The sequence below is a fragment of the Brienomyrus brachyistius genome, unplaced genomic scaffold (genome assembly GCF_023856365.1).
Source record: "Brienomyrus brachyistius isolate T26 unplaced genomic scaffold, BBRACH_0.4 scaffold61, whole genome shotgun sequence".
Lineage (NCBI taxonomy): Eukaryota > Metazoa > Chordata > Actinopteri > Osteoglossiformes > Mormyridae > Brienomyrus > Brienomyrus brachyistius.
In genome coordinates this window covers 1,309,759-1,318,709 of record NW_026042336.1, presented here as the reverse complement: position 1 = coordinate 1,318,709, position 8,951 = coordinate 1,309,759, and the positions used below count along the sequence as shown (strand labels likewise).

Genomic DNA, 8,951 nt, shown 5'->3' with positions numbered 1-8,951 from the left:
TACCAAAACAGCCACCAATAATCACCAAATTACTCACACATATATATGGTCATAAAGACTTTCACTTGACAAAAAATCAAAACCGAAATACTAGGAATATAGACTTTATACTCTTTTCCTTGCCTGTGCCATGTTATGCTATCACAGAAAAAACAAGACACAAGCAGGATACACCAAAAGCCAATGATAAAATAAAACCCTAAAACAAAGTGGTGAGACAGAACAAAGTCCAGCCTTCTTCCATGACTGGAAGGGTGTCAACTTTTAAGCTGCTCAAACAACCCATTGAACTACATAGCAGGCCAGGGAATAAGGATTCCCTGTCATTACACAAATAAATCACTCCAGGTAATAGCAGACGCTATAGCAATGGAGGTGAAAAAAGACAAAAGAAGAGATGGAGGAGAGGGGAGAGAAAGCAGAGGAGTCTGAGATCAAGAGACGAGAACGAGAGAGTGAGCTGGGGCATTTGGGGCAGCAGCTGCAGAAGCTGAGGCAGTTGGGGCATTAGGTGTAGGAGCAGTAGTAGGAATAGTGGGTGTAGCTGTGGGGGCTTTGGCTGCAGCAGGAGCTATAGGAGGGAGGTTGAAGGAGCCAAAGATGCAGCCAGAGCAGACAGTGTAGGAGAGGCTGCAAAAAATGAAGCTGAAGCTGTGGCAGAGATATCAGGAAAAACTGCAAAAGAAACTTGGGAATTAGGGCTGACAAAAGCAAAGGAAACACCTTATAAAAAACTGTAGTAGATCAAATGTAAGGGAGCATCTGCTTCTGTGAGAGATGCAAGTAAATAGCTGCTACATTTATTAGATGCAAGAAAAGAGCTGCTTCATTAATTAAGCCGCATGGCAGGCAGGACTATCTACTGTGACAGAAGTGTGGGGAGCGACACAAAAACTAGTCAGACCTGGAGAATAAGCTGACACACAGCTTCAGCAGAGACTCTGCTAAGACAGGATGACTCCTCCCAGCATGAATGCAATCAATTGTGATCAAATGCTGCATGGGAATCGGGGGGTTTAACCGTTATCCTACCCACATATTTACATACATGGGCTACCGACTGGGGGCATCAAGAACTAAAAACAAACACTAGTGTTAGAGCCCTGCGCAGGACTGTTTTTTTTTAACCCGCTCTCACGGGCTGTCTCTGTCACTCCCACCCGCCCCCGCAATATTTCTGTCCAATCCCGCCCGCACCCGCAGATCCATTAACAGATATACTGTATGATTAAATAAGTTTATATGCATTCAATTTTTATTCCAGCAGAACAAGAACTGAATAAATAAAACAAATTCAACAAAAAATCACGAAAAAATGTAAACTGAGCCCAAAAACTAATCAAATGTGCAAATATCTGCAGTTATTAAAAACAACAATAACCAAATTGATACAACAAATGTTTAAATATCATTATAAACAAACAAGATCAGCTTAAAAACAAAAGATAACCCTGAACCCAATTTCAAAGAAATACATTCAAACTAGCTGAACATCACAACTTAATACAATGGCTCAGAACAAACACGAATATATAACACAAAATAAATGACATCAGTTACATTCTCCATCCTGCCAATAATCTTGGGATCCGCTGTCTATTTTTAGCCGCCCGCTCCCGCGAGATTTCCGTTGGGGCCCGCTGGATCCCAGCACCAATGCAGGGCATCCATATGCATAGCAAATTATTTTACAGTGCTATCTTGTATAATAGGACATAAACAGTGAATTTGACAGTTATCTTTTATTTTCACATCTGAACACAACACACGGACATTAAGGGATTGTTTGCATTTGCAACCAACCCCTCTGCAAAACCAAGCTGGAAGGCGGTACTGCTTCATGTTCACATGAGCTAGATGGCTAGTTAGGATGGATTCAGAATGCACTGTACTACAACTATAAATGACGTAACGTGATATAGTAAAACAATTACTAACCGGCAATGCACATTTGCATTACTTTAAACGACAACTTTACCTGTTACTTACCAGAGTCGCCTATATCTTAGCGGAATGACAGCAGGCAGAAGGCGGCGCGTTTTAAGTAAGATACCGTGTTAAACTTATTTGCAGACACTTTTAACACAAACATTGGCAGCCATTAACTCATAGGTGGCAGTAAAGCTGAAATGACTCTTTCTGTGTTAAAAAAATGCAACACTGTCATTTTGATACTTTTTTTGTTTGTCTTTTACTTCCTCCCATTTGTCTGTCTCTGGTTATTGACGTTTAGGAGAGTGCCAAACACATTAACGATGCACATTTTTCAAATAAAGACAGACACAACACTAAAGAGATGAGAAAGACACAGTTGCATATGTAACATGCGTTTTATGCAGAAAAATAGTGTAGTTAAAACCATCTGGGATTTAAGAGGTTAAACTCAATTGGCTTGAGTGAAGCCACGCCCTCTCATAAGTGAAGAACAGGAATATTCCGGTTTTTCCAGGTTGCCTGAAAAAATGTAGTCACGTAGTTTTCTTGGGCGATGAACAAGCTGTATTACAAAGAGCAAAAAGTTTTTTCTTTTGGAGATACACCGAAATATTAAAGAAATATTCAGAGAGCGAGACAACATTGGTTGTGATGGCTGAACGTTTTTTCCTGCTACTAGTCACCCGTGAGGCACGGAGCAGCCGCGTGAGCACATTTTGACCAGAGGTACATTTTCCTTATTCGCTAAACGTGTGTGCAGTAAAGAGGCACAATTTAGTAATTTGGTTTAGAAATATGTGTATTTTGAGTGTATTATATAATTCAATACATTTCGGTATTGAAGTGAATGTACAATTCTTTATGCTGTAAAAGAAAGGTAACTAATACTTATCTCTCCGGAGTACCTGTTAAAGAAAGGTTATTTGTTGATTAGCCCACTTAAAAAAAAAAATGGTTCTCGTACTTGTTTGTAGATTTGCATTTTGTAAATTCCTCGTGTTTAAACATGTTTTAATACACGTTCTTTCTAGATATATATTTTAAAATCTTGGTTGTTCATTTAGAATGGAAATGACAAACAGAATATTGGTTTCAAATAGTATCATTTTTATATTCACGAATGAAACATCAGCATAAAGTATCCAAATCCATGGTTAGGAAGGCATTTATGAGATGCACATGGATCAAGGAATTTATATTCTTGTACTTTCTTACATTTAATATATTTGAAATGCAACAAACTGGAAGAACTGAGGAGGCGTACTAAGTAGGTCTGCTCTCTTCGGTATGTATTTTCAAATATGTATTTTCTTACATATTTGAAAGTTCAAACAATCAATCAAATAAAAAAAAAAATCCCTCCCCCCCTGATCCACCCCCTCTAAATAAAGGACATTATGTGTAAAAGTATTTTCTTTGATATAGTATCATATATTTGATTAATTATAACTGTAATGATTAGACAGAGTGACTGATATAGTAAATATTGTAGTGTATTATAATACCTGTTTGCTTACGCAGGTCAGGTCCTTTTAGCGGGAACCTAAACTTCCTGGAGCTGCATTCGAATATCGTTGGATGTTGATGGTGAGTCACCCAAGGAACTAAACCGATTCTTGTGTTGACAACTCATATTCATTTAACTACCGGATTTGTGGTAGGACTGTTAAATTGTTTTATGCAGTTTACGTAACTAATTTGTATTTCATTTAAGTTGTTATATACTTACCCTTTCTTCACCTGAGTGGAGTTGGACTAAGAAGGGTAATCAAAAAACATATTGGAACTGGTGAACCTAAATCTAAAAACATCCCTAAGTGTAATCTACGGCCAATTACAATTTAATCTTGACGTAATTGGTTATTGATTCTAAATTTAGCTATGAAAGTCTAAACATACAGTAACTAAACCTAAAATAGGGTAAATTGGTTAAAGAGGAATTTAAATCTAGTTTTAATCAGAGAAACTAATGGTATAAAACTTAAGCTCACAGATTCAGTTAATGTGTATTTTATGTTTGGTTGTGCATTTTATTTTCTGTGTATGTCTTTCCATTTTTCATCCCTATCCATAAAGCTGGAACTGGCGTGAACAGGAAGTTGGGGGAGGCACTCAATGGTAGGGCGTCACTGCACTTACTCAGTACTTCCTCTACAGCTCTCTGTGTAGAAAAATTGAGTTTTCAGTTACCATGGCATTCACAAGGTCCAAGGAGGACGACACTAATTCAGTATACCCCAGCTTTATCCATGCAAAACACCAAGACAAGCTTAAGCTACAGAATGGTAACAGAGATGGGACAGGACAAGGATTCACTATTGTGAATAGCACATCTTTACCTCAACCACTTTGACCAACTCGACCAGGTCAATTTGGCGTGACTCCACAGGCTGGGGGATCTCAAGACTGCTCTGCTTTGCATCCTCCAGTAAAGGCTCAACTGCGAGAAAGCATGGATTTGCCAGGTCAAGCGTCTGAGCCTGAGGAACTGAGAGATGATCTACTAGTGTGATTTATGCTGATGGAATTTACCTCTGGATCGCTTCTTTTGTAGCAGGTACATGAACCAGTTGAAAATCTTCACAAATCGATTTACTGCTTTAAGCTGCGGCGCTTTATCACAGCTACTAGCTGGCAGTGTCTTTGGAGTGAAGCCCTAGAGTGTTGGTTTAACATGCATCAGTTAAGCAAACCAATCCCATACATCCATCCATCCATCCATCCATCCATCTTTTGTTACTGTAATTTTATAGGAAGGGTAAATACCAGTGACCTCAGCAGACCAGCTAATCATCCACATCCCACCAGTTTGCAAGTGGACCAACCTTTGTGAAGAACTTGTGGCCACGGATATTCTGCGATGACGGGCGATCCTGTGGGTCGATTTGAAATATTTTGCCCATCAGTTTCCCAGCTTCAATACCGAGGTTCTGGGGTAGAATAAATTTAGCTTCTTTGATGTTCTTTATCATTTCACAGCGATCGTCGTGATCGAATGGGATTTCCCCAACCAGAAGCTGGTACCTGTAGTAAGAAAGGCAGCAAAGGTGTTTGAGGTCTTTCACATTTGACATAAAAATGCTGTGCTTCCAAAAGAGCAATTCCTCTCAACTGTGTGCCAGTATTCATTTTTCTTTTCTATTTCAAGTAGAAAAAAAAAACATATTTATGTATGTTAGACGCATGTCTTCTTAAAATGTTAGACAGATTTTATTAGCCATGCTGATCTTTGGCCGGGAGGAGGGTTGATAGGGTATACGTACATGACACAGCCCAGACTTCTGCTTCTGTTCCATGGCCCTCCCGTTTCCACACTTCTGGAGCCATGTAGACTGGAGTACCACACACTTCTCTACAACACACACAAATGGAAAACGTTAAGCGCACATGTGCTTTAGTTTGCTGTATAAACAAATTTGAAAGCTTAGCCAGGAATTCTGCAAAAAACACCTACTTCTCCCTCGGCTCCAGCTTGACCGGCAGTCCAAAATCTCCAATTTTCAGTTCCATTTTGTCATTCACAAATAAATTTTCTGAAAGACAAACGAATTTGCATTAAGGATAGACTCAAATACTTTGCCAAACTGCAGACTTTACCAAATTGATAAATTAACACTACACAGAAATCCAGACGAGCTACACTCGCAATGCCATGTGAAATGCCAGCATTATTAAACAGAGAATTGAGTAAAGCGTGAGTGCATGTACACATACCGAACTAGATGTCCCTATGGACATAACATTGCCGGTAGATGTGTTTTATCCCCGATATCAGCTGTTGAATGTAATAGCGGACTTCGGGGTCAATCAGAGTCCCGCGAGCTTTCAGGATGTCACCAAGTGTCTGGGCAGGGAGAAACAGGGGCAGCCTGATCCATCACAAAGTCTTTGCCTTAGTAAGATGTCTACAAAAGTCAGGGACTCACCTGCCTACTGCACAACTCCATGAAAATATACATGAACAGATCGTCTTCAAAAGAATGGGAGAAGCCCACAACGTTCTTGTGCCGTGGTTTTTTTTCAAAATCTCCACTTCTTGACACACCTGAGTGAAATATCAAACACCATCTCATCAAGTATTGTAACAGGGAAATGCAGATAAACTGCAAAGAGGGATGACATTAAGCACAATCCATACCACATACCTCCTCCAGTCCCCAGGAATGTAGAGGTATGACCATCACAGCAAAGGTGTCACCACTTTCAAGGTCGGTCATCTTGTAGCACTTGCCACAAGCACCCTAAAGAACATGTCAATAAAGGGCATTTCTGACTGACCCTGTTCAAGCATCTCCTCTCCGCAGAAAAAAATCAACTGTAATCACTTTCAACAACAACTTTATGGTGCACACCTGTCCCAAAAGCGGCCAAGACAGCTGGGCAATTTGAACTTGCTAGATGGATTACATCACCACATTGAAAATTCCATGGACGGAAAAAGAGGTGAACTTGCTAAGACATTGCAACAAAACACGGATAAAAACTTTCATTACAATCAACTTCATTGAAGAAAAAAAACCCATCTCCGTTATGTACACCAAACATTCAGTTTCGGTAATGCAGTAACACATGCTCAGGAATAAAGACTTTTATGTAGTGTGCAGTGACTATCACATCATATGTTACTGCGGCTCTTTAGGCACTCAGCTATCGGTCTCACTTTGTCATACAGAACAGGGATTCATTTTCTGGTGAAAAACTTCCTATGTGGTATGTGATACCTCAGCTCCAAGATGTGGAGCAGTTATCTATTACACCGTAAGGCTGGATATTTTTACAAATAAAGGTGGCAATGGTGTCGGTTATTGCCTTAGAACGAGCTGTTAGCTGGCAGGGTGTGAAAATTAGGGCGTTTATTTTTTTTAAAGAGTTTTGTGTTATTTGAAAGCATTGTGAAATGTAAAAAAAAAAACAGTAATGATATGATGAAAATGGGAATACTGACGTTGACAATGCCAATATAATATTTTGGTATGTTAAGGCATGTTTGTTCTCTGCTTTAAAGAAAGTGGGATGTGTTGATATGTAGTGCAGTACTTTTGGTGACCAGCAGAGAGACCTGGAGGGTTGGGAGGAGGTAAAGACAAGGGGTAGGGAGACCGACGGCACAGAGCAGGTTGTGGGTTTGCATGGAAGATGTTGGTGGTTAAATAAAAGTTCATTGTTCATGAAACAAGGTCTCTTCAATGACATATGAACAACACAATGTATCTCTTCCTTCTCATGATAATCTGACTCGCCAAACATGCCTCCAGCTCGCGTGATGTGGCCGAGGGACTTGAGGAGAATTATACACTGACAGCAGTGGAGATGAGAGCGCACTTGAAATTATCAGGTAAGAGAGGGTTAATCGAGCAAAATGTACAATTATTGGTCAGATAATGTCGGTCAAATTTCTAAATAATTATGGCGTACGAATAATGATATATCCGTAAATCGTATTTTACCGATTTAAAGATGTTCATTATTCATTGTATTGTCACGCCCCCCTCGGGAGAATGCAGCGGCAGCAGCCACACCTGAGTTACGTCAACTCCCTGTTTAGTTCTGCTTGGCGCTGCATTATATGCAAGGTACTGTTGAGGGTTTTCATAAGAAGTACAGGGCGGTCTTCCTCCTGTCTACCCCGATCCGGTCCATCCGCCTGCTTTGCTGCCATTCCATCCCATCCCATCCTGATCCTCCCGGACCTCTTCCTTGTACTTGTCCTTCGTCTCGCATGCCACCTGTAGAACTGGCTTTTGGACTCGATTGTACTTGCTGATTCCAGTTCTGTTTGCGTGTTCCCAACAATAAACCCCGTACAGTACGTTGCCTTCTGTGTCTCTACCATCCTCCGGGGTTGCATGTTGTGCAGTACTGTAGTAGCTTGGATTCAACCATTAGATGGCAGTAGTAGCATATAGTTGGAGGGAAGTAGAAGAAGGCAAGAGAGGGAAGTTGAGTGTTTATGCGTTGTTCCCGGAGCTGATAAGTTAATAAATATTGAACCTCTTGCCATCCCCAAATGTGTCTCGGCTGACTCTCAATATATCAAAAGTACATACCGTCTATTTATTTATGTCTGCCCTTCAAACCGCTAGATTCCTTCACTAAGCAGGAAGTTTGTCACGACAGCTGACACCAAATCTCCTGCTGAGCTGGTTCAGACAGAACTATCCTCAATTCACCACGAGGGGGCGCCAACGCAGCAGCTTAGTTCTATTGTTTCTCTTTTTCAAAGACAGTTTTTCTCTTCACAAAAGGACAACTTAACTGAATAATGCACTTTCATAGTAATTGTTTTTAATCCGTGTTAATGTTCTGAACAATGACTACTAAAGGTTCTGTAAGGTTGTCCCACATACTATGGATTTTAAGTTTTTTATCAAGGTGTTAAAATGTACCATGTATTTTCTGCTGAAAGTTGCCAGTCCTGTGTTTTATGTCTAGCAATTTGTACAGTTTCTTCAGTATGGCGCATAAACACATGCCATCATCTACAGTATGAGAATCTCCTCCAGAACTCTGCATTTCCTCAAGATTTTTTTTGTAATATTACATAGGTGCATCTCATGAACCTTAATTTGCCAAGCATGTATTGACTGGGCACAGTACAGTGGTGCAATTTCTGACAATGAAAGAACATCATGGACCCCTACTCCCCATTCCTTAACCCGATCGAGGGGCTCTGCTCAGCATGGAGTTAGAAGGCTTACGATCGCCAGCCACATGCTCAGATGACCCTGCTGGCTGACATGGATGCAGCATGTGAGGACATTACAGCAGATGCCTGCAGAGGCAGGTAAGACATTAGAAAAGATTCCTTTTTTTCTTATGTTTTATTCTTTCTGTTTTTTCTTATGTACAAATACATAAGTGCACATTAGGATGCTTTTTCACTATTACGTAAGTTCCCATGTGAACAGCCAATCAGATCAGCCTGATGTGTGTCTCTCTGTTTCCTCTCTGTTTCCTGCCCTTTCATCCCGACCATGACCATGATCTCTCACTTAGCAGCAGAGCAGTTTATTCTA

At 40.4% G+C, this 8,951-nt stretch overlaps 1 long non-coding RNA gene across 2 annotated transcripts; it reads left to right on the top strand.

Annotated features, from left to right (window-relative positions):
• Window positions 1-2,504: 2,504 nt before the first annotated feature.
• LOC125725135 (uncharacterized) lies at window positions 2,505-5,193 on the top strand. 2 transcript variants are annotated; one of them, XR_007387360.1, is made up of 5 exons: window positions 2,505-2,661; window positions 3,457-3,522; window positions 4,012-4,053; window positions 4,365-4,492; window positions 4,689-5,193. It is a non-coding gene; the product is annotated as an uncharacterized LOC125725135 (long non-coding RNA). The 2 variants fall into 2 exon arrangements; XR_007387359.1 differs by having other exon boundaries at window positions 4,012-4,492.
• The last annotated feature ends 3,758 nt before the right edge of the window (window positions 5,194-8,951 follow it).